At 43.5% G+C, this 26,289-nt stretch overlaps 10 non-coding genes and 2 pseudogenes across 10 annotated transcripts; all 12 read left to right on the forward strand.

Annotated features, from left to right (window-relative positions):
• Positions 1–359: 359 nt before the first annotated feature.
• LOC141205602 (U2 spliceosomal RNA) lies at positions 360–550 on the forward strand. The gene has a single exon (XR_012276284.1). It is a non-coding gene; the product is annotated as a U2 spliceosomal RNA (small nuclear RNA).
• A 6,135-nt stretch (positions 551–6,685) lies between these two features.
• LOC141206273 (U2 spliceosomal RNA) lies at positions 6,686–6,893 on the forward strand (annotated as a pseudogene).
• Positions 6,894–8,008: 1,115 nt separating this feature from the next.
• On the forward strand, positions 8,009–8,199 carry LOC141205603 (U2 spliceosomal RNA). Its single transcript, XR_012276285.1, has one exon. It is a non-coding gene; the product is annotated as a U2 spliceosomal RNA (small nuclear RNA).
• Positions 8,200–9,314: 1,115 nt separating this feature from the next.
• Positions 9,315–9,504, forward strand: LOC141206187 (U2 spliceosomal RNA). Its single transcript, XR_012276853.1, has one exon. It is a non-coding gene; the product is annotated as a U2 spliceosomal RNA (small nuclear RNA).
• A 6,141-nt stretch (positions 9,505–15,645) lies between these two features.
• On the forward strand, positions 15,646–15,852 carry LOC141206270 (U2 spliceosomal RNA; annotated as a pseudogene).
• Positions 15,853–16,967: 1,115 nt separating this feature from the next.
• LOC141205604 (U2 spliceosomal RNA) lies at positions 16,968–17,158 on the forward strand. The gene has a single exon (XR_012276286.1). It is a non-coding gene; the product is annotated as a U2 spliceosomal RNA (small nuclear RNA).
• A 1,988-nt stretch (positions 17,159–19,146) lies between these two features.
• LOC141206276 (U2 spliceosomal RNA) lies at positions 19,147–19,333 on the forward strand. The gene has a single exon (XR_012276927.1). It is a non-coding gene; the product is annotated as a U2 spliceosomal RNA (small nuclear RNA).
• Positions 19,334–20,448: 1,115 nt separating this feature from the next.
• LOC141205605 (U2 spliceosomal RNA) lies at positions 20,449–20,639 on the forward strand. Its single transcript, XR_012276287.1, has one exon. It is a non-coding gene; the product is annotated as a U2 spliceosomal RNA (small nuclear RNA).
• Positions 20,640–21,754: 1,115 nt separating this feature from the next.
• Positions 21,755–21,945, forward strand: LOC141205606 (U2 spliceosomal RNA). The gene has a single exon (XR_012276288.1). It is a non-coding gene; the product is annotated as a U2 spliceosomal RNA (small nuclear RNA).
• A 1,112-nt stretch (positions 21,946–23,057) lies between these two features.
• LOC141206048 (U2 spliceosomal RNA) lies at positions 23,058–23,248 on the forward strand. The gene has a single exon (XR_012276714.1). It is a non-coding gene; the product is annotated as a U2 spliceosomal RNA (small nuclear RNA).
• Positions 23,249–24,363: 1,115 nt separating this feature from the next.
• LOC141205607 (U2 spliceosomal RNA) lies at positions 24,364–24,554 on the forward strand. The gene has a single exon (XR_012276289.1). It is a non-coding gene; the product is annotated as a U2 spliceosomal RNA (small nuclear RNA).
• A 1,115-nt stretch (positions 24,555–25,669) lies between these two features.
• Positions 25,670–25,860, forward strand: LOC141205608 (U2 spliceosomal RNA). The gene has a single exon (XR_012276290.1). It is a non-coding gene; the product is annotated as a U2 spliceosomal RNA (small nuclear RNA).
• The last annotated feature ends 429 nt before the right edge of the window (positions 25,861–26,289 follow it).

The raw sequence follows: 26,289 nt of genomic DNA on the forward strand, positions 1-26,289 counted from the left end.
GTCTGCTGCTGGACAGCCAGCAGCAGCAGCAGCAGGAGAGGTATGTAATCAGGAGCCCTCCTGCTAAGGGTAGACAGCTGCTCGTTCCACCCCACCCCCCGCCTTAATTGGTTCTCCTCCCTTCCAACGGTGTTGAGGCGGGTGGGAACAGCAGGGGGTGAAGGTGCTGTGTTTAAAGAGGTGGAGTTATGCAGATCTAAAACGCGTGGATTGCAGCAGCAGCAAGCCGAAAAGTGCAGGCATGTAAGGGATCTAGAGGTTGACAACATGTCTTCTTAACGGGAGTCCAGGAGCTCATCTCCACAAATGGACTTTTTAGGATCCTTGGGTGGCTCCGTAGTTTGAAACCAATTCTGGTTATCGCTTCTCGGCCTTTTGGCTAAGATCAAGTGTAGTATCTGTTCTTATCAGTTTAATATCTGATACGTCCCCTATCTGGGGACCATATATTAAATGGATTTTTAGAACAGGGAGATGGAAAAAGAGCTTGCTCTGTCCACTCCACGCATTGACCTGGTATTGCAGTATCTCCAGGACCGGTGCACCCCTTCTTTAATGCAGTTTCTAAAATCAGAAAGAATTGAATTCAATGTTTTTTGTTCATTTTGCTTGTTTGTCGGATTTTGGGATGGACTCTTTGGCTCTGCTTTTCTTCTCCTCATTGGATTTTTCATGTTCAAAGTTGCAGAAGCCAGATTACAAGCTCATTTTGGTTCAACTTCAGCAACTGTGCATTGCATTGCCATGTAATGTGATGCAATGCTATCTTTCTAGCTCTCCCTTTTTACTTCCTTTTGGATAAACAGACATATTAGGCAAGCATTTTGGAGCTTTCACCTAAATAACTACAGGTGGTGAGATAAGCTGCACAATATAATTGACCTTTCAGTATATTGTTGCACACACACCATCTATTTAGCAAATGCCCTTGTTATCAACAGCAGCCTTTTAAACTCACCTGAGCTAACAGGTATGTGCGCTGGTTACTCTGCTGTGCTTAAAATTTCTTTTTTGGTTTGCTACAATGCCTTTTCTGAAACGTTGTCTCCTTCTGCTGGAACACTGACTTCTTTCATTTAATGCCTGCAGACTATAAAAGAGAACCCAACCCAAAAAGTTTGGTTGATTAGTCTGTGGCATTCTGTTAAACTGTTGCTTATGGCGGTCTCTGTGAGCTTCTCAGCGACATTCAGCCAGCCAGGTATCCTGCCTGCAGTAGATGGAATGTGGCAATGGAACGCTGGCTGCGCGTGTCATAATAGGCTCTGAGCCTTTATATACCTGTGCACAGCAGCAGCCACCTTCAGTCTGCTGCTGGACAGCCAGCAGCAGCAGCAGCAGGAGAGGTATGTAATCAGGAGCCCTCCTGCTAAGGGTAGACAGCTGCTCGTTCCACCCCACCCCCCGCCTTAATTGGTTCTCCTCCCTTCCAACGGTGTTGAGGCGGGTGGGAACAGCAGGGGGTGAAGGTGCTGTGTTTAAAGAGGTGGAGTTATGCAGATCTAAAACGCGTGGATTGCAGCAGCAGCAAGCCGAAAAGTGCAGGCATGTAAGGGATCTAGAGGTTGACAACATGTCTTCTTAACGGGAGTCCAGGAGCTCATCTCCACAAATGGACTTTTTAGGATCCTTGGGTGGCTCCGTAGTTTGAAACCATTTCTGGTTATTGCTTCTCGGCCTTTTGGCTCAGATCGGGGTGTTTGCCTCGGTCTGGGCTGAGGGGTGCGTATTTTCGGCTCGTGTGGTGGAGAAAGCGATCCGTGCCTTGGGCATTACAATGGCGGCTGTAAAGAATACCGTGCGATTGGAGGTTATTGAGGACCACAGACATAACATCGGCTTGGAATTTATTGTCCGGAATATAGTGATGGAATTGACGGGATTTAAACTGGAGAAGATTTTTTGTATCCAGGAGTTTCCTAAAGCTGGTAATTATGACATTTCTTTCTACTTGGAAGCAGACTGTTTGACTTTCTTTCAGCGTTTAAAAGAGAAAAGACATCATGAGTATTTACAATTTATAATCCCTAAGCCTTTGTTTTCTAATATTGAAAGGCCCATTACTGTACACATGTATAACCCGTTTGTGGAGATCCCTTTGATTAGAGCTTTCTTATCACGGTATTGCTCAGTAATAAGGGGGGGAATCATGCAAAAGAATATTTTTGCTGTTTTCAATGGGAATGTGAAATTTTGGGCTCGTTTCAAATCTGACCCTGAGGGTATTGGTGGAACCATGCACCCACCTGCAAATTTCTCCATTGGAGGAAATAGAGGATTCCTACATTATCCTGGTCAGCCCTCTTTTTGTAGGAAATGTTTTTGTTATGGCCATATAGCTGCGGAATGTACCTCTGATGTAACTTGTAGGAATTGTAAAAAATCAGGGCATGAAGCCTTTGAATGTCCCTATCCTGCAATGTGTGACTTATGTGGTGAAAATGGCCACACTTGTAGATCATGTCCTAATGTTAGCCGTCAGGTTTTTTTGGCGCGTCTTAATACTGAGAGACGTAGGACATGGGGGGAGAGACAGGGGGCTCCTCAGGCACAGGAGGGCCCTACTGAAATCCCTCCTGTTGTTCCTGAAACTACTACAATGGTGGAGGAAGTGGTGGATTTTATTCCCACTGTGGCTGAGGTGCATGATATCACTGTAGAGGGAAATCTTGGAGACCAGGTGCAGCCTGACGTGGGTGTGGCACCACCTGTAGAGTTGCCTTCTGGGTCAGGGGCTGAGACGGCTCTCAGTGAGGTAATTGAGGAGGTGGAAAGCTCTGAGGAGATGTCTGCCCCAAGTTCCGTTGACATACAGTGGTCAGTTTCTCCAGAGGAAATAGAGGCTGCCAGGATGCCTTCAGCTGAAAATGCTGCCATCGTTTGTAAAGCCTTGGCCAAACAGAAGAAGACTGGTAAAACTGTAAAGAGGTTACGAAAGAAGAAATTTGAGTCTCACAACCCTTTTTCCGTCCTATCTGACTCTGGGGAGGACTCACATTTGAATGAACCTTATAAGGCCACTCCCATATCACCTAGTGAAGGTTTCTTAGAGGAAAAGGATGTGGCAGGCTTGGAGAGCCTATTTGAATTTTCTGAGGTGGCCTGAGACATGTTGATTTCCTTTTCTGGTCTTCCCGGTCTCCATAACCTGCATTGACACCTATGGTCCTGCGGCTGAAAATAATCTCCCAGAATGTACGTATGTTTGCATCAGCGACAAAGCGTGCCACTGTTCTGGACTATTTGGCATCTAAGGGCTGTGACATTATATGTGTTCAAGAATGTGGTTTATCTAAATTTCCTAAACAAAATGAGTGGCTGTATGGGGAGGCAGTGTGGTCCTTTTCTAATACTAACAGAAATGATGGCATTGGAATCCTTATCCAAAACAGAGACATTCGCTTAAAACAGAAAACTATTATTCTGGAAGGAAGATGTGCTTGTATCACTCTATCATACCTTGGTTGGGACTTTAAACTAATTTGCATATATGCAAATGTGGATAAAAATGAGCGCTTATCACTCTTCAAAAAATTGACTTTTTTTTTGCATGGCAAGTTGCCTGTTTTTGTTATTGGTGACTTTAACTGTATTTTTTCAAAAGAAGCAAGGGCAGGTTCATGGCAATCTAAAGTGGATGTTACAGGTAATCTATGGAACCAAATGACTAAAGACTTCTCCCTTAGGGATGCTGTGTCGGAGAAGCCGGGACCTTTTACATATCATTCAGATGATGGCCATGCCGAGTCTAGACTGGACTATTTTTTTGTTTCCTCACCGGCAGTTAAATGTGTTAAGTATTCCCAAGAGAAAGTTTGCTTCTCTGATCATGAGTGTTTGCTTGGGGTGTTTGAGGTGGATGGTTTTTTCTATGGCAAAGGGAGGTGGCGGATGAATGTGAGTGTTCTGGATGACAAGCAAGTTTTCAGGTGTTTTTCAAAAAAATACCATGGTTGGGTGAGGAGGAAAAGGGATTTTTGCAATATCTTGGAATGGTGGGTGTGGGTCAAGGTTAGAATTAGGGATTTTTTCAGGAAAATTGGCTATATTAAGGCTAAAAAGAAGAGATTATTATATACACAAATAAATAGGAGGATTTCCTTTTTGCATGAATGTAGAGCTATGGGTATAGATGTTAAAAGTGAGTTGGTTAAAATGAAGAACGAAATGGGTGATTGGATGTTTGGACGAGGAAAGGAAATCATATTCCGGTCGAGAGTGAAGTTTAGGGAACAGAATGAGAAATGTACGCGCTTCTTTTTTAAGAAAATGTGTGGTGGTAAACGGGATATGCATGTGTTAGTGAATGATAAGGGTGATGAGGTACATGGTGAGGGAGTGATCAAGGAAGTGGTTAATTTTTATAAAGGCTTGTATGGGGAGAAAAAGTGTGATTTGGGGAACGAGAATGAGTTTTTGCAGGTACTTGGAAATTTTGTTACAGAAAGTGAAAGTCAGGCTTTGATGGATGATTTAACAGAGAAAGAATTGTTGGGTGTGATCTCCAAGTCTCCGAAGAACAAATCCCCTGGGCAGGATGGAATCCCATGTGATTTTTATGCAAAATATTGGGACGTTGTTTCTCAGGATCTGTTTGAAGTCATGAAATCCTTGTTTGCCGGAGTGAGTATGCCTGAGTGTATGAAGGGAGGTTTGGTTGTGTTATTGTTTAAAAAAGGTGATAGAAAGAGGCTAGCCAACTGGAGACCAATTACGCTGCTTAATGCTGATTATAAGATTTTTGCGAAAATTTTGGCTTGTCGTATGAGAGAAGTGATAGCATCTGTGATTGAGGAGGAACAAGTGTGTGCAGTGCCTGAACGGAGGATACAAGAGAACATTTGTCTGGTGAGGGATGTGCTAGAGGATTGTAAGAGTAGAAAGAAAGGTGTGATTGTATGTGCGCTTGACTTTGAAAAGGCCTTTGATTGTGTGGCTCACGTGTTTTTGTTTAATGTGTTGTTGAAGATGGGCTTTCCAGAGCGCTTGGTTAGATTGATTATGGGAATGTATGAGGGTGCTAGAAGTGTGGTGCAGGTGAATGGTTTTTTATCTGAGTCTTTTGAAATATTGTCAGGGGTGAGGCAGGGATGCCCGCTTTCTCCAATCATGTTTATTTGTGTGATGGAGCCCCTTCTCCAGCTTATTAGAAGGGATACAGTTTTAAAGGGGTTTTTGATCCCTGGCTGTGATGGTAAGGCTATTAAAGTGATTGGTTATATGGATGATGTGTGTGTGTTGTGTGATTCTGAGAGTGATGTCGCAAGGGTTAAATGGTTAGTCCAATGTTTTTGTGTGGCCTCTGCTTTCAAAATAAATTGGGAAAAAAGTAAGGTTAAGGGATTTTTTAGTAGTAAAAAAGTGAGTGATGCAGATATGGAATGTGTGGAAGGGGGGATTAAAGTGTTGGGGGTGTGTCTGGATGAGAGTTTAAAAGGGGACAAGAGTTGGGAGGATCTGGGTGGTAAAATTGCAAGGAAATTGGAATTATGGCGTCTGCGTGATCTGTCCTTTACTGGGAAAATTTTAATCATTAAAAGTATCATTCTCCCTATGCTTATTTATGTAGCTTTGATTTTTCCCCCATCTGTTGGAGTTTTGAAGAAGATTAATAGATTACTTTTTGTGTTCCTTTGGGGCAGTAATATAGAGAAGGCCAAGAGGGAATTTCTTCATAGGTGTAAAAGGAATGGTGGCCTAGGATTCCCTAACATCGAGACTTTTATTGGTCTGAATTGTATTAGTTTTTTTGCAGGACTTTTATTAAAGCAATCCAAGGCTGCATGTATGTGTAGATACCTTGGGGGCTCCGTCTTCCATCGGTTAAAATGGATGAATTATGATAACTGTAAACCTACTGCTTATGTATGCCCTTATTGGTACCTACAATTGGAATGTTTTATCAAAAAATTTCATCTTGAGAAAGTTCAGATGGTGAGTTTTCTGAAGAATAAAAGCATGGTGAAAAGGATGTGTGCGGATAATAGGATGTGTGAAATTAATGGGTTAAGGTCAGCTGAAGCGGAGGATGTCTGGTGTAAGCTGGTCAAACATGATATGTCTAACAAACAGAAAGATTTAGTTTGGATGTCTTTGCATGGGATTTTACCTGTGAGGAGTGTACAAAAAAGGAAAGGGTTGGCGGTGTCTGAAAGGTGTCCGAGAGAGCGGTGTGGGTGTAATGAAGAGGTCCATCATGTTCTATGGTCATGTAGGTTTGCGAAGGATGTTTGGTCTAAATTGGGTGGGTTATGTATGGAATTGACTGGGGTGAAACATTTGAATTTTGAAATTGTCATGTTTGGGTTATGCATGTTAAACCGTGAAAAGGATAGGATTTTGTGGCTGTTTTTGGCTTGTGTGAAGGAGGTTTTGTGGAATTGCCGGAACTTGTATGTGTTTAAAAATGAGCGTTTTGAGGTGGATGATTGTGTTAAAATGGTCCTTGAGAAGTTATATTTCTATTATAAGTGTGATATGAAAGGTGGGATGGATGCAGAGGGAGTATGGAAATTCCGGAAATGGAAACATATAATTAGTCTGTAATTTTGTTTTTTTCTGATGTGTATATTGCATTTTTTCAATTTAACTGGATAATAAAAGAAACCATCATGATGAGTTTTAAACGATAAATGATTGTGGAATGGTTGTTTTTTTCAGATGAGGAGACGACCTTTTATTCTGCATTATTGTTTTAAACCTGAATGGTTTTGTAAAAAAAAAAAAAAAAAAAAAAAAAATCTGTTCTTATCAGTTTAATATCTGATACGTCCCCTATCTGGGGACCATATATTAAATGGATTTTTAGAACAGGGAGATGGAAAAAGAGCTTGCTCTGTCCACTCCACGCATTGACCTGGTATTGCAGTATCTCCAGGACCGGTGCACCCCTTCTTTAATGCAGTTTCTAAAATCAGAAAGAATTGAATTCAATGTTTTTTGTTCATTTTGCTTGTTTGTCGGATTTTGGGATGGACTCTTTGGCTCTGCTTTTCTTCTCCTCATTGGATTTTTCATGTTCAAAGTTGCAGAAGCCAGATTACAAGCTCATTTTGGTTCAACTTCAGCAACTGTGCATTGCATTGCCATGTAATGTGATGCAATGCTATCTTTCTAGCTCTCCCTTTTTACTTCCTTTTGGATAAACAGACATATTAGGCAAGCATTTTGGAGCTTTCACCTAAATAACTACAGGTGGTGAGATAAGCTGCAAAATATAATTGACCTTTCAGTATATTGTTGCACACACACCATCTATTTAGCAAATGCCCTTGTTATCAACAGCAGCCTTTTAAACTCACCTGAGCTAACAGGTATGTGCGCTGGTTACTCTGCTGCGCTTAAAATTTCTTTTTTGGTTTGCTACAATGCCTTTTCTGAAACGTTGTCTCCTTCTGCTGGAACACTGACTTCTTTCATTTAATGCCTGCAGACTATAAAAGAGAACCCAACCCAAAAAGTTTGGTTGATTAGTCTGTGGCATTCTGTTAAACTGTTGCTTATGGCGGTCTCTGTGAGCTTCTCAGCGACATTCAGCCAGCCAGGTATCCTGCCTGCAGTAGATGGAATGTGGCAATGGAACGCTGGCTGCGCGTGTCATAATAGGCTCTGAGCCTTTATATACCTGTGCACAGCAGCAGCCACCTTCAGTCTGCTGCTGGACAGCCAGCAGCAGCAGCAGCAGGAGAGGTATGTAATCAGGAGCCCTCCTGCTAAGGGTAGACAGCTGCTCGTTCCACCCCACCCCCCGCCTTAATTGGTTCTCCTCCCTTCCAACGGTGTTGAGGCGGGTGGGAACAGCAGGGGGTGAAGGTGCTGTGTTTAAAGAGGTGGAGTTATGCAGATCTAAAACGCGTGGATTGCAGCAGCAGCAAGCCGAAAAGTGCAGGCATGTAAGGGATCTAGAGGTTGACAACATGTCTTCTTAACGGGAGTCCAGGAGCTCATCTCCACAAATGGACTTTTTAGGATCCTTGGGTGGCTCCGTAGTTTGAAACCAATTCTGGTTATCGCTTCTCGGCCTTTTGGCTAAGATCAAGTGTAGTATCTGTTCTTATCAGTTTAATATCTGATACGTCCCCTATCTGGGGACCATATATTAAATGGATTTTTAGAACAGGGAGATGGAAAAAGAGCTTGCTCTGTCCACTCCACGCATTGACCTGGTATTGCAGTATCTCCAGGACCGGTGCACCCCTTCTTTAATGCAGTTTCTAAAATCAGAAAGAATTGAATTCAATGTTTTTTGTTCATTTTGCTTGTTTGTCGGATTTTGGGATGGACTCTTTGGCTCTGCTTTTCTTCTCCTCATTGGATTTTTCATGTTCAAAGTTGCAGAAGCCAGATTACAAGCTCATTTTGGTTCAACTTCAGCAACTGTGCATTGCATTGCCATGTAATGTGATGCAATGCTATCTTTCTAGCTCTCCCTTTTTACTTCCTTTTGGATAAACAGACATATTAGGCAAGCATTTTGGAGCTTTCACCTAAATAACTACAGGTGGTGAGATAAGCTGCACAATATAATTGACCTTTCAGTATATTGTTGCACACACACCATCTATTTAGCAAATGCCCTTGTTATCAACAGCAGCCTTTTAAACTCACCTGAGCTAACAGGTATGTGCGCTGGTTACTCTGCTGCGCTTAAAATTTCTTTTTTGGTTTGCTACAATGCCTTTTCTGAAACGTTGTCTCCTTCTGCTGGAACACTGACTTCTTTCATTTAATGCCTGCAGACTATAAAAGAGAACCCAACCCAAAAAGTTTGGTTGATTAGTCTGTGGCATTCTGTTAAACTGTTGCTTATGGCGGTCTCTGTGAGCTTCTCAGCGACATTCAGCCAGCCAGGTATCCTGCCTGCAGTAGATGGGATGTGGCAATGGAACGCTGGCTGCGCGTGTCATAATAGGCTCTGAGCCTTTATATACCTGTGCACAGCAGCAGCCACCTTCAGTCTGCTGCTGGACAGCCAGCAGCAGCAGCAGCAGGAGAGGTATGTAATCAGGAGCCCTCCTGCTAAGGGTAGACAGCTGCTCGTTCCACCCCACCCCCCACCTTAATTGGTTCTCCTCCCTTCCAACGGTGTTGAGGCGGGTGGGAACAGCAGGGGGTGAAGGTGCTGTGTTTAAAGAGGTGGAGTTATGCAGATCTAAAACGCGTGGATTGCAGCAGCAGCAAGCCGAAAAGTGCAGGCATGTAAGGGATCTAGAGGTTGACAACATGTCTTCTTAACGGGAGTCCAGGAGCTCATCTCCACAAATGGACTTTTTAGGATCCTTGGGTGGCTCCGTAGTTTGAAACCAATTCTGGTTATCGCTTCTCGGCCTTTTGGTTAGATCAAGTGTAGTATCTGTTCTTATCAGTTTAATATCTGATACGTCCCCTATCTGGGGACCATATATTAAATGGATTTTTAGAACAGGGAGATGGAAAAAGAGCTTGCTCTGTCCACTCCACGCATTGACCTGGTATTGCAGTATCTCCAGGACCGGTGCACCCCTTCTTTAATGCAGTTTCTAAAATCAGAAAGAATTGAATTCAATGTTTTTTGTTCATTTTGCTTGTTTGTCGGATTTTGGGATGGACTCTTTGGCTCTGCTTTTCTTCTCCTCATTGGATTTTTCATGTTCAAAGTTGCAGAAGCCAGATTACAAGCTCATTTTGGTTCAACTTCAGCAACTGTGCATTGCATTGCCATGTAATGTGATGCAATGCTATCTTTCTAGCTCTCCCTTTTTACTTCCTTTTGGATAAACAGACATATTAGGCAAGCATTTTGGAGCTTTCACCTAAATAACTACAGGTGGTGAGATAAGCTGCACAATATAATTGACCTTTCAGTATATTGTTGCACACACACCATCTATTTAGCAAATGCCCTTGTTATCAACAGCAGCCTTTTAAACTCACCTGAGCTAACAGGTATGTGCGCTGGTTACTCTGCTGCGCTTAAAATTTCTTTTTTGGTTTGCTACAATGCCTTTTCTGAAACGTTGTCTCCTTCTGCTGGAACACTGACTTCTTTCATTTAATGCCTGCAGACTATAAAAGAGAACCCAACCCAAAAAGTTTGGTTGATTAGTCTGTGGCATTCTGTTAAACTGTTGCTTATGGCGGTCTCTGTGAGCTTCTCAGCGACATTCAGCCAGCCAGGTATCCTGCCTGCAGTAGATGGAATGTGGCAATGGAACGCTGGCTGCGCGTGTCATAATAGGCTCTGAGCCTTTATATACCTGTGCACAGCAGCAGCCACCTTCAGTCTGCTGCTGGACAGCCAGCAGCAGCAGCAGGAGAGGTATGTAATCAGGAGCCCTCCTGCTAAGGGTAGACAGCTGCTCGTTCCACCCCACCCCCCGCCTTAATTGGTTCTCCTCCCTTCCAACGGTGTTGAGGCGGGTGGGAACAGCAGGGGGTGAAGGTGCTGTGTTTAAAGAGGTGGAGTTATGCAGATCTAAAACGCGTGGATTGCAGCAGCAGCAAGCCGAAAAGTGCAGGCATGTAAGGGATCTAGAGGTTGACAACATGTCTTCTTAACGGGAGTCCAGGAGCTCATCTCCACAAATGGACTTTTTAGGATCCTTGGGTGGCTCCGTAGTTTGAAACCAATTCTGGTTATCGCTTCTCGGCCTTTTGGCTCAGATCGGGGTGTTTGCCTCGGTCTGGGCTGAGGGGTGCGTATTTTCGGCTCGTGTGGTGGAGAAAGCGATCCGTGCCTTGGGCATTACAATGGCGGCTGTAAAGAATACCGTGCGATTGGAGGTTATTGAGGACCACAGACATAACATCGGCTTGGAATTTATTGTCCGGAATATAGTGATGGAATTGACGGGATTTAAACTGGAGAAGATTTTTTGTATCCAGGAGTTTCCTAAAGCTGGTAATTATGACATTTCTTTCTACTTGGAAGCAGACTGTTTGACTTTCTTTCAGCGTTTAAAAGAGAAAAGACATCATGAGTATTTACAATTTATAATCCCTAAGCCTTTGTTTTCTAATATTGAAAGGCCCATTACTGTACACATGTATAACCCGTTTGTGGAGATCCCTTTGATTAGAGCTTTCTTATCACGGTATTGCTCAGTAATAAGGGGGGGAATCATGCAAAAGAATATTTTTGCTGTTTTCAATGGGAATGTGAAATTTTGGGCTCGTTTCAAATCTGACCCTGAGGGTATTGGTGGAACCATGCACCCACCTGCAAATTTCTCCATTGGAGGAAATAGAGGATTCCTACATTATCCTGGTCAGCCCTCTTTTTGTAGGAAATGTTTTTGTTATGGCCATATAGCTGCGGAATGTACCTCTGATGTAACTTGTAGGAATTGTAAAAAATCAGGGCATGAAGCCTTTGAATGTCCCTATCCTGCAATGTGTGACTTATGTGGTGAAAATGGCCACACTTGTAGATCATGTCCTAATGTTAGCCGTCAGGTTTTTTTGGCGCGTCTTAATACTGAGAGACGTAGGACATGGGGGGAGAGACAGGGGGCTCCTCAGGCACAGGAGGGCCCTACTGAAATCCCTCCTGTTGTTCCTGAAACTACTACAATGGTGGAGGAAGTGGTGGATTTTATTCCCACTGTGGCTGAGGTGCATGATATCACTGTAGAGGGAAATCTTGGAGACCAGGTGCAGCCTGACGTGGGTGTGGCACCACCTGTAGAGTTGCCTTCTGGGTCAGGGGCTGAGACGGCTCTCAGTGAGGTAATTGAGGAGGTGGAAAGCTCTGAGGAGATGTCTGCCCCAAGTTCCGTTGACATACAGTGGTCAGTTTCTCCAGAGGAAATAGAGGCTGCCAGGATGCCTTCAGCTGAAAATGCTGCCATCGTTTGTAAAGCCTTGGCCAAACAGAAGAAGACTGGTAAAACTGTAAAGAGGTTACGAAAGAAGAAATTTGAGTCTTTTGAGTCTCACAACCCTTTTTCCGTCCTATCTGACTCTGGGGAGGACTCACATTTGAATGAACCTTATAAGGCCACTCCCATATCACCTAGTGAAGGTTTCTTAGAGGAAAAGGATGTGGCAGGCTTGGAGAGCCTATTTGAATTTTCTGAGGTGGCCTGAGACATGTTGATTTCCTTTTCTGGTCTTCCCGGTCTCCATAACCTGCATTGACACCTATGGTCCTGCGGCTGAAAATAATCTCCCAGAATGTACGTATGTTTGCATCAGCGACAAAGCGTGCCACTGTTCTGGACTATTTGGCATCTAAGGGCTGTGACATTATACGTGTTCAAGAATGTGGTTTATCTAAATTTCCTAAACAAAATGAGTGGCTGTATGGGGAGGCAGTGTGGTCCTTTTCTAATACTAACAGAAATGATGGCATTGGAATCCTTATCCAAAACAGAGACATTCGCTTAAAACAGAAAACTATTATTCTGGAAGGAAGATGTGCTTGTATCACTCTATCATACCTTGGTTGGGACTTTAAACTAATTTGCATATATGCAAATGTGGATAAAAATGAGCGCTTATCACTCTTCAAAAAATTGACTTTTTTTTTGCATGGCAAGTTGCCTGTTTTTGTTATTGGTGACTTTAACTGTATTTTTTCAAAAGAAGCAAGGGCAGGTTCATGGCAATCTAAAGTGGATGTTACAGGTAATCTATGGAACCAAATGACTAAAGACTTCTCCCTTAGGGATGCTGTGTCGGAGAAGCCGGGACCTTTTACATATCATTCAGATGATGGCCATGCCGAGTCTAGACTGGACTATTTTTTTGTTTCCTCACCGGCAGTTAAATGTGTTAAGTATTCCCAAGAGAAAGTTTGCTTCTCTGATCATGAGTGTTTGCTTGGGGTGTTTGAGGTGGATGGTTTTTTCTATGGCAAAGGGAGGTGGCGGATGAATGTGAGTGTTCTGGATGACAAGCAAGTTTTCAGGTGTTTTTCAAAAAAATACCATGGTTGGGTGAGGAGGAAAAGGGATTTTTGCAATATCTTGGAATGGTGGGTGTGGGTCAAGGTTAGAATTAGGGATTTTTTCAGGAAAATTGGCTATATTAAGGCTAAAAAGAAGAGATTATTATATACACAAATAAATAGGAGGATTTCCTTTTTGCATGAATGTAGAGCTATGGGTATAGATGTTAAAAGTGAGTTGGTTAAAATGAAGAACGAAATGGGTGATTGGATGTTTGGACGAGGAAAGGAAATCATATTCCGGTCGAGAGTGAAGTTTAGGGAACAGAATGAGAAATGTACGCGCTTCTTTTTTAAGAAAATGTGTGGTGGTAAACGGGATATGCATGTGTTAGTGAATGATAAGGGTGATGAGGTACATGGTGAGGGAGTGATCAAGGAAGTGGTTAATTTTTATAAAGGCTTGTATGGGGAGAAAAAGTGTGATTTGGGGAACGAGAATGAGTTTTTGCAGGTACTTGGAAATTTTGTTACAGAAAGTGAAAGTCAGGCTTTGATGGATGATTTAACAGAGAAAGAATTGTTGGGTGTGATCTCCAAGTCTCCGAAGAACAAATCCCCTGGGCAGGATGGAATCCCATGTGATTTTTATGCAAAATATTGGGACGTTGTTTCTCAGGATCTGTTTGAAGTCATGAAATCCTTGTTTGCCGGAGTGAGTATGCCTGAGTGTATGAAGGGAGGTTTGGTTGTGTTATTGTTTAAAAAAGGTGATAGAAAGAGGCTAGCCAACTGGAGACCAATTACGCTGCTTAATGCTGATTATAAGATTTTTGCGAAAATTTTGGCTTGTCGTATGAGAGAAGTGATAGCATCTGTGATTGAGGAGGAACAAGTGTGTGCAGTGCCTGAACGGAGGATACAAGAGAACATTTGTCTGGTGAGGGATGTGCTAGAGGATTGTAAGAGTAGAAAGAAAGGTGTGATTGTATGTGCGCTTGACTTTGAAAAGGCCTTTGATTGTGTGGCTCACGTGTTTTTGTTTAATGTGTTGTTGAAGATGGGCTTTCCAGAGCGCTTGGTTAGATTGATTATGGGAATGTATGAGGGTGCTAGAAGTGTGGTGCAGGTGAATGGTTTTTTATCTGAGTCTTTTGAAATATTGTCAGGGGTGAGGCAGGGATGCCCGCTTTCTCCAATCATGTTTATTTGTTTGATGGAGCCCCTTCTCCAGCTTATTAGAAGGGATACAGTTTTAAAGGGGTTTTTGATCCCTGGCTGTGATGGTAAGGCTATTAAAGTGATTGGTTATATGGATGATGTGTGTGTGTTGTGTGATTCTGAGAGTGATGTCGCAAGGGTTAAATGGTTAGTCCAATGTTTTTGTGTGGCCTCTGCTTTCAAAATAAATTGGGAAAAAAGTAAGGTTAAGGGATTTTTTAGTAGTAAAAAAGTGAGTGATGCAGATATGGAATGTGTGGAAGGGGGGATTAAAGTGTTGGGGGTGTGTCTGGATGAGAGTTTAAAAGGGGACAAGAGTTTGGAGGATCTGGGTGGTAAAATTGCAAGGAAATTGGAATTATGGCGTCTGCGTGATCTGTCCTTTACTGGGAAAATTTTAATCATTAAAAGTATCATTCTCCCTATGCTTATTTATGTAGCTTTGATTTTTCCCCCATCTGTTGGAGTTTTGAAGAAGATTAATAGATTACTTTTTGTGTTCCTTTGGGGCAGTAATATAGAGAAGGCCAAGAGGGAATTTCTTCATAGGTGTAAAAGGAATGGTGGCCTAGGATTCCCTAACATCGAGACTTTTATTGGTCTGAATTGTATTAGTTTTTTTGCAGGACTTTTATTAAAGCAATCCAAGGCTGCATGTATGTGTAGATACCTTGGGGGCTCCGTCTTCCATCGGTTAAAATGGATGAATTATGATAACTGTAAACCTACTGCTTATGTATGCCCTTATTGGTACCTACAATTGGAATGTTTTATCAAAAAATTTCATCTTGAGAAAGTTCAGATGGTGAGTTTTCTGAAGAATAAAAGCATGGTGAAAAGGATGTGTGCGGATAATAGGATGTGTGAAATTAATGGGTTAAGGTCAGCTGAAGCGGAGGATGTCTGGTGTAAGCTGGTCAAACATGATATGTCTAACAAACAGAAAGATTTAGTTTGGATGTCTTTGCATGGGATTTTACCTGTGAGGAGTGTACAAAAAAGGAAAGGGTTGGCGGTGTCTGAAAGGTGTCCGAGAGAGCGGTGTGGGTGTAATGAAGAGGTCCATCATGTTCTATGGTCATGTAGGTTTGCGAAGGATGTTTGGTCTAAATTGGGTGGGTTATGTATGGAATTGACTGGGGTGAAACATTTGAATTTTGAAATTGTCATGTTTGGGTTATGCATGTTAAACCGTGAAAAGGATAGGATTTTGTGGCTGTTTTTGGCTTGTGTGAAGGAGGTTTTGTGGAATTGCCGGAACTTGTATGTGTTTAAAAATGAGCGTTTTGAGGTGGATGATTGTGTTAAAATGGTCCTTGAGAAGTTATATTTCTATTATAAGTGTGATATGAAAGGTGGGATGGATGCAGAGGGAGTATGGAAATTCCGGAAATGGAAACATATAATTAGTCTGTAATTTTGTTTTTTTCTGATGTGTATATTGCATTTTTTCAATTTAACTGGATAATAAAAGAAACCATCATGATGAGTTTTAAACGATAAATGATTGTGGAATGGTTGTTTTTTTCAGATGAGGAGACGACCTTTTATTCTGCATTATTGTTTTAAACCTGAATGGTTTTGTAAAAAAAAAAAAAAAAAAAAAAAAATCTGTTCTTATCAGTTTAATATCTGATACGTCCCCTATCTGGGGACCATATATTAAATGGATTTTTAGAACAGGGAGATGGAAAAAGAGCTTGCTCTGTCCACTCCACGCATTGACCTGGTATTGCAGTATCTCCAGGACCGGTGCACCCCTTCTTTAATGCAGTTTCTAAAATCAGAAAGAATTGAATTCAATGTTTTTTGTTCATTTTGCTTGTTTGTCGGATTTTGGGATGGACTCTTTGGCTCTGCTTTTCTTCTCCTCATTGGATTTTTCATGTTCAAAGTTGCAGAAGCCAGATTACAAGCTCATTTTGGTTCAACTTCAGCAACTGTGCATTGCATTGCCATGTAATGTGATGCAATGCTATCTTTCTAGCTCTCCCTTTTTACTTCCTTTTGGATAAACAGACATATTAGGCAAGCATTTTGGAGCTTTCACCTAAATAACTACAGGTGGTGAGATAAGCTGCACAATATAATTGACCTTTCAGTATATTGTTGCACACACACCATCTATTTAGCAAATGCCCTTGTTATCAACAGCAGCCTTTTAAACTCACCTGAGCTAACAGGTATGTGCGCTGGTTACTCTGCTGCGCTTAAAATTTCTTTTTTGGTTTGCTACAATGCCTTTTCTGAAACGTTGTCTCCTTCTGCTGGAACACTGACTTCTTTCATTTAATGCCTGCAGACTATAAAAGAGAACCCAACCCAAAAAGTTTGGTTGATTAGTCTGTGGCATTCTGTTAAACTGTTGCTTATGGCGGTCTCTGTGAGCTTCTCAGCGACATTCAGCCAGCCAGGTATCCTGCCTGCAGTAGATGGAATGTGGCAATGGAACGCTGGCTGCGCGTGTCATAATAGGCTCTGAGCCTTTATATACCTGTGCACAGCAGCAGCCACCTTCAGTCTGCTGCTGGACAGCCAGCAGCAGCAGCAGCAGGAGAGGTATGTAATCAGGAGCCCTCCTGCTAAGGGTAGACAGCTGCTCGTTCCACCCCACCCCCCGCCTTAATTGGTTCTCCTCCCTTCCAACGGTGTTGAGGCGGGTGGGAACAGCAGGGGGTGAAGGTGCTGTGTTTAAAGAGGTGGAGTTATGCAGATCTAAAACGCGTGGATTGCAGCAGCAGCAAGCCGAAAAGTGCAGGCATGTAAGGGATCTAGAGGTTGACAACATGTCTTCTTAACGGGAGTCCAGGAGCTCATCTCCACAAATGGACTTTTTAGGATCCTTGGGTGGCTCCGTAGTTTGAAACCAATTCTGGTTATCGCTTCTCGGCCTTTTGGCTAAGATCAAGTGTAGTATCTGTTCTTATCAGTTTAATATCTGATACGTCCCCTATCTGGGGACCATATATTAAATGGATTTTTAGAACAGGGAGATGGAAAAAGAGCTTGCTCTGTCCACTCCACGCATTGACCTGGTATTGCAGTATCTCCAGGACCGGTGCACCCCTTCTTTAATGCAGTTTCTAAAATCAGAAAGAATTGAATTCAATGTTTTTTGTTCATTTTGCTTGTTTGTCGGATTTTGGGATGGACTCTTTGGCTCTGCTTTTCTTCTCCTCATTGGATTTTTCATGTTCAAAGTTGCAGAAGCCAGATTACAAGCTCATTTTGGTTCAACTTCAGCAACTGTGCATTGCATTGCCATGTAATGTGATGCAATGCTATCTTTCTAGCTCTCCCTTTTTACTTTCTTTTGGATAAACAGACATATTAGGCAAGCATTTTGGAGCTTTCACCTAAATAACTACAGGTGGTGAGATAAGCTGCACAATATAATTGACCTTTCAGTATATTGTTGCACACACACCATCTATTTAGCAAATGCCCTTGTTATCAACAGCAGCCTTTTAAACTCACCTGAGCTAACAGGTATGTGCGCTGGTTACTCTGCTGCGCTTAAAATTTCTTTTTTGGTTTGCTACAATGCCTTTTCTGAAACGTTGTCTCCTTCTGCTGGAACACTGACTTCTTTCATTTAATGCCTGCAGACTATAAAAGAGAACCCAACCCAAAAAGTTTGGTTGATTAGTCTGTGGCATTCTGTTAAACTGTTGCTTATGGCGGTCTCTGTGAGCTTCTCAGCGACATTCAGCCAGCCAGGTATCCTGCCTGCAGTAGATGGAATGTGGCAATGGAACGCTGGCTGCGCGTGTCATAATAGGCTCTGAGCCTTTATATACCTGTGCACAGCAGCAGCCACCTTCAGTCTGCTGCTGGACAGCCAGCAGCAGCAGCAGCAGGAGAGGTATGTAATCAGGAGCCCTCCTGCTAAGGGTAGACAGCTGCTCGTTCCACCCCACCCCCCGCCTTAATTGGTTCTCCTCCCTTCCAACGGTGTTGAGGCGGGTGGGAACAGCAGGGGGTGAAGGTGCTGTGTTTAAAGAGGTGGAGTTATGCAGATCTAAAACGCGTGGATTGCAGCAGCAGCAAGCCGAAAAGTGCAGGCATGTAAGGGATCTAGAGGTTGACAACATGTCTTCTTAACGGGAGTCCAGGAGCTCATCTCCACAAATGGACTTTTTAGGATCCTTGGGTGGCTCCGTAGTTTGAAACCAATTCTGGTTATCGCTTCTCGGCCTTTTGGCTAAGATGAAGTGTAGTATCTTTCGAAAAGGCGGTTTTGGATGTTGGCCGCCCTAGTAGATTGATACATTATGCACACTGGGGTTTAGGCGCTTGTTAGTACGCCAGGTGGCTAATATAGTCATCTGTTGGAAAGCATGGCCCCCCAGGATCGACGCCATTGGGCCGGGGAAGATCGAAAGCCCGAAGTGTGAAGTGCCCCAGGAGTGGTGACCCTGGGGTGCCTTAACTCACTGGGATTGGGAACCCCACTTGAGTTTATGGCACATTTGCACAAGCACTTCAAATTTTCTTTCTTCGCACACACCCTTATTCCGGGCCTTCTGGCCTTAGGATGGGGAATTTTTCAATTCCCGGTCGAAGGTCCGGGCAGTATTATACTGTGAAACCTTCACTATTTATTTAATTTCTTTGTCACTGTGTGTCCACTTATTCACGTGTGTCACGTCCTACTAGGATTTTGTCGGGATGCGGTTCCCTTACGGGTTCCTCTCTTGGCAGGTCTAGGGGGGGAGTGTGTGGCCATCAGGTTCCGCTCCCCCCTGAACCCCCCTGGCTCTCCTCTTTTGGGAGGAGAGCGTTGTTGGCTCCCCTCTTCCGGGAGCGGAGCACAGTCTTTGGCTCCCAGTGCCTTGCTCGGGTGAGAACTCGGGCAGGTGCTGGGGGTAAGATTGGGTCGCCTCTGGCTTCGGCTGGAGGTGGCTTTTTGTCCCTGTTCCTCGCTGTGGCCTTTTGGCTCGGAGGGACGGGGAATGGTTTGGGGGACCCTTCTCCTTTTGGAGAGGGTTTCAAGAAGACCAGCATCCTAGTGCACTTTTTTTGTGGCACTTGTCACTTTTTTAAGCGCACTCGGGTTTTGTACACGAATTCGGGCTTTCAACAAAAAAATCTGTTCTTATCAGTTTAATATCTGATACGTCCCCTATCTGGGGACCATATATTAAATGGATTTTTAGAACAGGGAGATGGAAAAAGAGCTTGCTCTGTCCACTCCACGCATTGACCTGGTATTGCAGTATCTCCAGGACCGGTGCACCCCTTCTTTAATGCAGTTTCTAAAATCAGAAAGAATTGAATTCAATGTTTTTTGTTCATTTTGCTTGTTTGTCGGATTTTGGGATGGACTCTTTGGCTCTGCTTTTCTTCTCCTCATTGGATTTTTCATGTTCAAAGTTGCAGAAGCCAGATTACAAGCTCATTTTGGTTCAACTTCAGCAACTGTGCATTGCATTGCCATGTAATGTGATGCAATGCTATCTTTCTAGCTCTCCCTTTTTACTTCCTTTTGGATAAACAGACATATTAGGCAAGCATTTTGGAGCTTTCACCTAAATAACTACAGGTGGTGAGATAAGCTGCACAATATAATTGACCTTTCAGTATATTGTTGCACACACACCATCTATTTAGCAAATGCCCTTGTTATCAACAGCAGCCTTTTAAACTCACCTGAGCTAACAGGTATGTGCGCTGGTTACTCTGCTGCGCTTAAAATTTCTTTTTTGGTTTGCTACAATGCCTTTTCTGAAACGTTGTCTCCTTCTGCTGGAACACTGACTTCTTTCATTTAATGCCTGCAGACTATAAAAGAGAACCCAACCCAAAAAGTTTGGTTGATTAGTCTGTGGCATTCTGTTAAACTGTTGCTTATGGCGGTCTCTGTGAGCTTCTCAGCGACATTCAGCCAGCCAGGTATCCTGCCTGCAGTAGATGGAATGTGGCAATGGAACGCTGGCTGCGCGTGTCATAATAGGCTCTGAGCCTTTATATACCTGTGCACAGCAGCAGCCACCTTCAGTCTGCTGCTGGACAGCCAGCAGCAGCAGCAGCAGGAGAGGTATGTAATCAGGAGCCCTCCTGCTAAGGGTAGACAGCTGCTCGTTCCACCCCACCCCCCGCCTTAATTGGTTCTCCTCCCTTCCAACGGTGTTGAGGCGGGTGGGAACAGCAGGGGGTGAAGGTGCTGTGTTTAAAGAGGTGGAGTTATGCAGATCTAAAACGCGTGGATTGCAGCAGCAGCAAGCCGAAAAGTGCAGGCATGTAAGGGATCTAGAGGTTGACAACATGTCTTCTTAACGGGAGTCCAGGAGCTCATCTCCACAAATGGACTTTTTAGGATCCTTGGGTGGCTCCGTAGTTTGAAACCAATTCTGGTTATCGCTTCTCGGCCTTTTGGCTAAGATCAAGTGTAGTATCTGTTCTTATCAGTTTAATATCTGATACGTCCCCTATCTGGGGACCATATATTAAATGGATTTTTAGAACAGGGAGATGGAAAAAGAGCTTGCTCTGTCCACTCCACGCATTGACCTGGTATTGCAGTATCTCCAGGACCGGTGCACCCCTTCTTTAATGCAGTTTCTAAAATCAGAAAGAATTGAATTCAATGTTTTTTGTTCATTTTGCTTGTTTGTCGGATTTTGGGATGGACTCTTTGGCTCTGCTTTTCTTCTCCTCATTGGATTTTTCATGTTCAAAGTTGCAGAAGCCAGATTACAAGCTCATTTTGGTTCAACTTCAGCAACTGTGCATTGCATTGCCATGTAATGTGATGCAATGCTATCTTTCTAGCTCTCCCTTTTTACTTCCTTTTGGATAAACAGACATATTAGGCAAGCATTTTGGAGCTTTCACCTAAATAACTACAGGTGGTGAGATAAGCTGCACAATATAATTGACCTTTCAGTATATTGTTGCACACACACCATCTATTTAGCAAATGCCCTTGTTATCAACAGCAGCCTTTTAAACTCACCTGAGCTAACAGGTATGTGCGCTGGTTACTCTGCTGCGCTTAAAATTTCTTTTTTGGTTTGCTACAATGCCTTTTCTGAAACGTTGTCTCCTTCTGCTGGAACACTGACTTCTTTCATTTAATGCCTGCAGACTATAAAAGAGAACCCAGCCCAAAAAGTTTGGTTGATTAGTCTGTGGCATTCTGTTAAACTGTTGCTTATGGCGGTCTCTGTGAGCTTCTCAGCGACATTCAGCCAGCCAGGTATCCTGCCTGCAGTAGATGGAATGTGGCAATGGAACGCTGGCTGCGCGTGTCATAATAGGCTCTGAGCCTTTATATACCTGTGCACAGCAGCAGCCACCTTCAGTCTGCTGCTGGACAGCCAGCAGCAGCAGCAGCAGGAGAGGTATGTAATCAGGAGCCCTCCTGCTAAGGGTAGACAGCTGCTCGTTCCACCCCACCCCCCGCCTTAATTGGTTCTCCTCCCTTCCAACGGTGTTGAGGCGGGTGGGAACAGCAGGGGGTGAAGGTGCTGTGTTTAAAGAGGTGGAGTTATGCAGATCTAAAACGCGTGGATTGCAGCAGCAGCAAGCCGAAAAGTGCAGGCATGTAAGGGATCTAGAGGTTGACAACATGTCTTCTTAACGGGAGTCCAGGAGCTCATCTCCACAAATGGACTTTTTAGGATCCTTGGGTGGCTCCGTAGTTTGAAACCAATTCTGGTTATCGCTTCTCGGCCTTTTGGCTAAGATCAAGTGTAGTATCTGTTCTTATCAGTTTAATATCTGATACGTCCCCTATCTGGGGACCATATATTAAATGGATTTTTAGAACAGGGAGATGGAAAAAGAGCTTGCTCTGTCCACTCCACGCATTGACCTGGTATTGCAGTATCTCCAGGACCGGTGCACCCCTTCTTTAATGCAGTTTCTAAAATCAGAAAGAATTGAATTCAATGTTTTTTGTTCATTTTGCTTGTTTGTCGGATTTTGGGATAGACTCTTTGGCTCTGCTTTTCTTCTCCTCATTGGATTTTTCATGTTCAAAGTTGCAGAAGCCAGATTACAAGCTCATTTTGGTTCAACTTCAGCAACTGTGCATTGCATTGCCATGTAATGTGATGCAATGCTATCTTTCTAGCTCTCCCTTTTTACTTCCTTTTGGATAAACAGACATATTAGGCAAGCATTTTGGAGCTTTCACCTAAATAACTACAGGTGGTGAGATAAGCTGCACAATATAATTGACCTTTCAGTATATTGTTGCACACACACCATCTATTTAGCAAATGCCCTTGTTATCAACAGCAGCCTTTTAAACTCACCTGAGCTAACAGGTATGTGCGCTGGTTACTCTGCTGCGCTTAAAATTTCTTTTTTGGTTTGCTACAATGCCTTTTCTGAAACGTTGTCTCCTTCTGCTGGAACACTGACTTCTTTCATTTAATGCCTGCAGACTATAAAAGAGAACCCAACCCAAAAAGTTTGGTTGATTAGTCTGTGGCATTCTGTTAAACTGTTGCTTATGGCGGTCTCTGTGAGCTTCTCAGCGACATTCAGCCAGCCAGGTATCCTGCCTGCAGTAGATGGAATGTGGCAATGGAACGCTGGCTGCGCGTGTCATAATAGGCTCTGAGCCTTTATATACCTGTGCACAGCAGCAGCCACCTTCAGTCTGCTGCTGGACAGCCAGCAGCAGCAGCAGGAGAGGTATGTAATCAGGAGCCCTCCTGCTAAGGGTAGACAGCTGCTCGTTCCACCCCACCCCCCGCCTTAATTGGTTCTCCTCCCTTCCAACGGTGTTGAGGCGGGTGGGAACAGCAGGGGGTGAAGGTGCTGTGTTTAAAGAGGTGGAGTTATGCAGATCTAAAACGCGTGGATTGCAGCAGCAGCAAGCCGAAAAGTGCAGGCATGTAAGGGATCTAGAGGTTGACAACATGTCTTCTTAACGGGAGTCCAGGAGCTCATCTCCACAAATGGACTTTTTAGGATCCTTGGGTGGCTCCGTAGTTTGAAACCAATTCTGGTTATCGCTTCTCGGCCTTTTGGCTAAGATCAAGTGTAGTATCTGTTCTTATCAGTTTAATATTTGATACGTCCCCTATCTGGGGACCATATATTAAATGGATTTTTAGAACAGGGAGAGGGAAAAAGAGCTTGCTCTGTCCACTCCACGCATTGACCTGGTATTGCAGTATCTCCAGGACCGGTGCACCCCTTCTTTAATGCAGTTTCTAAAATCAGAAAGAATTGAATTCAATGTTTTTTGTTCATTTTGCTTGTTTGTCGGATTTTGGGATGGACTCTTTGGCTCTGCTTTTCTTCTCCTCATTGGATTTTTCATGTTCAAAGTTGCAGAAGCCAGATTACAAGCTCATTTTGGTTCAACTTCAGCAACTGTGCATTGCATTGCCATGTAATGTGATGCAATGCTATCTTTCTAGCTCTCCCTTTTTACTTCCTTTTGGATAAACAGACATATTAGGCAAGCATTTTGGAGCTTTCACCTAAATAACTACAGGTGGTGAGATAAGCTGCACAATATAATTGACCTTTCAGTATATTGTTGCACACACACCATCTATTTAGCAAATGCCCTTGTTATCAACAGCAGCCTTTTAAACTCACCTGAGCTAACAGGTATGTGCGCTGGTTACTCTGCTGCGCTTAAAATTTCTTTTTTGGTTTGCTACAATGCCTTTTCTGAAACGTTGTCTCCTTCTGCTGGAACACTGACTTCTTTCATTTAATGCCTGCAGACTATAAAAGAGAACCCAACCCAAAAAGTTTGGTTGATTAGTCTGTGGCATTCTGTTAAACTGTTGCTTATGGCGGTCTCTGTGAGCTTCTCAGCGACATTCAGCCAGCCAGGTATCCTGCCTGCAGTAGATGGAATGTGGCAATGGAACGCTGGCTGCGCGTGTCATAATAGGCTCTGAGCCTTTATATACCTGTGCACAGCAGCAGCCACCTTCAGTCTGCTGCTGGACAGCCAGCAGCAGCAGCAGCAGGAGAGGTATGTAATCAGGAGCCCTCCTGCTAAGGGTAGACAGCTGCTCGTTCCACCCCACCCCCCGCCTTAATTGGTTCTCCTCCCTTCCAACGGTGTTGAGGCGGGTGGGAACAGCAGGGGGTGAAGGTGCTGTGTTTAAAGAGGTGGAGTTATGCAGATCTAAAACGCGTGGATTGCAGCAGCAGCAAGCCGAAAAGTGCAGGCATGTAAGGGATCTAGAGGTTGACAACATGTCTTCTTAACGGGAGTCCAGGAGCTCATCTCCACAAATGGACTTTTTAGGATCCTTGGGTGGCTCCGTAGTTTGAAACCAATTCTGGTTATCGCTTCTCGGCCTTTTGGCTAAGATCAAGTGTAGTATCTGTTCTTATCAGTTTAATATCTGATACGTCCCCTATCTGGGGACCATATATTAAATGGATTTTTAGAACAGGGAGATGGAAAAAGAGCTTGCTCTGTCCACTCCACGCATTGACCTGGTATTGCAGTATCTCCAGGACCGGTGCACCCCTTCTTTAATGCAGTTTCTAAAATCAGAAAGAATTGAATTCAATGTTTTTTGTTCATTTTGCTTGTTTGTCGGATTTTGGGATGGACTCTTTGGCTCTGCTTTTCTTCTCCTCATTGGATTTTTCATGTTCAAAGTTGCAGAAGCCAGATTACAAGCTCATTTTGGTTCAACTTCAGCAACTGTGCATTGCATTGCCATGTAATGTGATGCAATGCTATCTTTCTAGCTCTCCCTTTTTACTTCCTTTTGGATAAACAGACATATTAGGCAAGCATTTTGGAGCTTTCACCTAAATAACTACAGGTGGTGAGATAAGCTGCACAATATAATTGACCTTTCAGTATATTGTTGCACACACACCATCTATTTAGCAAATGCCCTTGTTATCAACAGCAGCCTTTTAAACTCACCTGAGCTAACAGGTATGTGCGCTGGTTACTCTGCTGCGCTTAAAATTTCTTTTTTGGTTTGCTACAATGCCTTTTCTGAAACGTTGTCTCCTTCTGCTGGAACACTGACTTCTTTCATTTAATGCCTGCAGACTATAAAAGAGAACCCAACCCAAAAAGTTTGGTTGATTAGTCTGTGGCATTCTGTTAAACTGTTGCTTATGGCGGTCTCTGTGAGCTTCTCAGCGACATTCAGCCAGCCAGGTATCCTGCCTGCAGTAGATGGAATGTGGCAATGGAACGCTGGCTGCGCGTGTCATAATAGGTTCTGAGCCTTTATATACCTGTGCACAGCAGCAGCCACCTTCAGTCTGCTGCTGGACAGCCAGCAGCAGCAGCAGCAGGAGAGGTATGTAATCAGGAGCCCTCCTGCTAAGGGTAGACAGCTGCTCGTTCCACCCCACCCCCCGCCTTAATTGGTTCTCCTCCCTTCCAAAGGTGTTGAGGCGGGTGGGAACAGCAGGGGGTGAAGGTGCTGTGTTTAAAGAGGTGGAGTTATGCAGATCTAAAACGCGTGGATTGCAGCAGCAGCAAGCCGAAAAGTGCAGGCATGTAAGGGATCTAGAGGTTGACAACATGTCTTCTTAACGGGAGTCCAGGAGCTCATCTCCACAAATGGACTTTTTAGGATCCTTGGGTGGCTCCGTAGTTTGAAACCAATTCTGGTTATCGCTTCTCGGCCTTTTGGCTAAGATCAAGTGTAGTATCTGTTCTTATCAGTTTAATATCTGATACGTCCCCTATCTGGGGACCATATATTAAATGGATTTTTAGAACAGGGAGATGGAAAAAGAGCTTGCTCTGTCCACTCCACGCATTGACCTGGTATTGCAGTATCTCCAGGACCGGTGCACCCCTTCTTTAATGCAGTTTCTAAAATCAGAAAGAATTGAATTCAATGTTTTTTGTTCATTTTGCTTGTTTGTCGGATTTTGGGATGGACTCTTTGGCTCTGCTTTTCTTCTCCTCATTGGATTTTTCATGTTCAAAGTTGCAGAAGCCAGATTACAAGCTCATTTTGGTTCAACTTCAGCAACTGTGCATTGCATTGCCATGTAATGTGATGCAATGCTATCTTTCTAGCTCTCCCTTTTTACTTCCTTTTGGATAAACAGACATATTAGGCAAGCATTTTGGAGCTTTCACCTAAATAACTACAGGTGGTGAGATAAGCTGCACAATATTATTGACCTTTCAGTATATTGTTGCACACACACCATCTATTTAGCAAATGCCCTTGTTATCAACAGCAGCCTTTTAAACTCACCTGAGCTAACAGGTATGTGCG

The sequence above is a fragment of the Phyllobates terribilis genome, unplaced genomic scaffold, assembly GCF_046119375.1.
Source record: "Phyllobates terribilis strain yellow unplaced genomic scaffold, ASM4611937v1 Scaffold_142__1_contigs__length_4687701, whole genome shotgun sequence".
NCBI lineage: Eukaryota > Metazoa > Chordata > Amphibia > Anura > Dendrobatidae > Phyllobates > Phyllobates terribilis.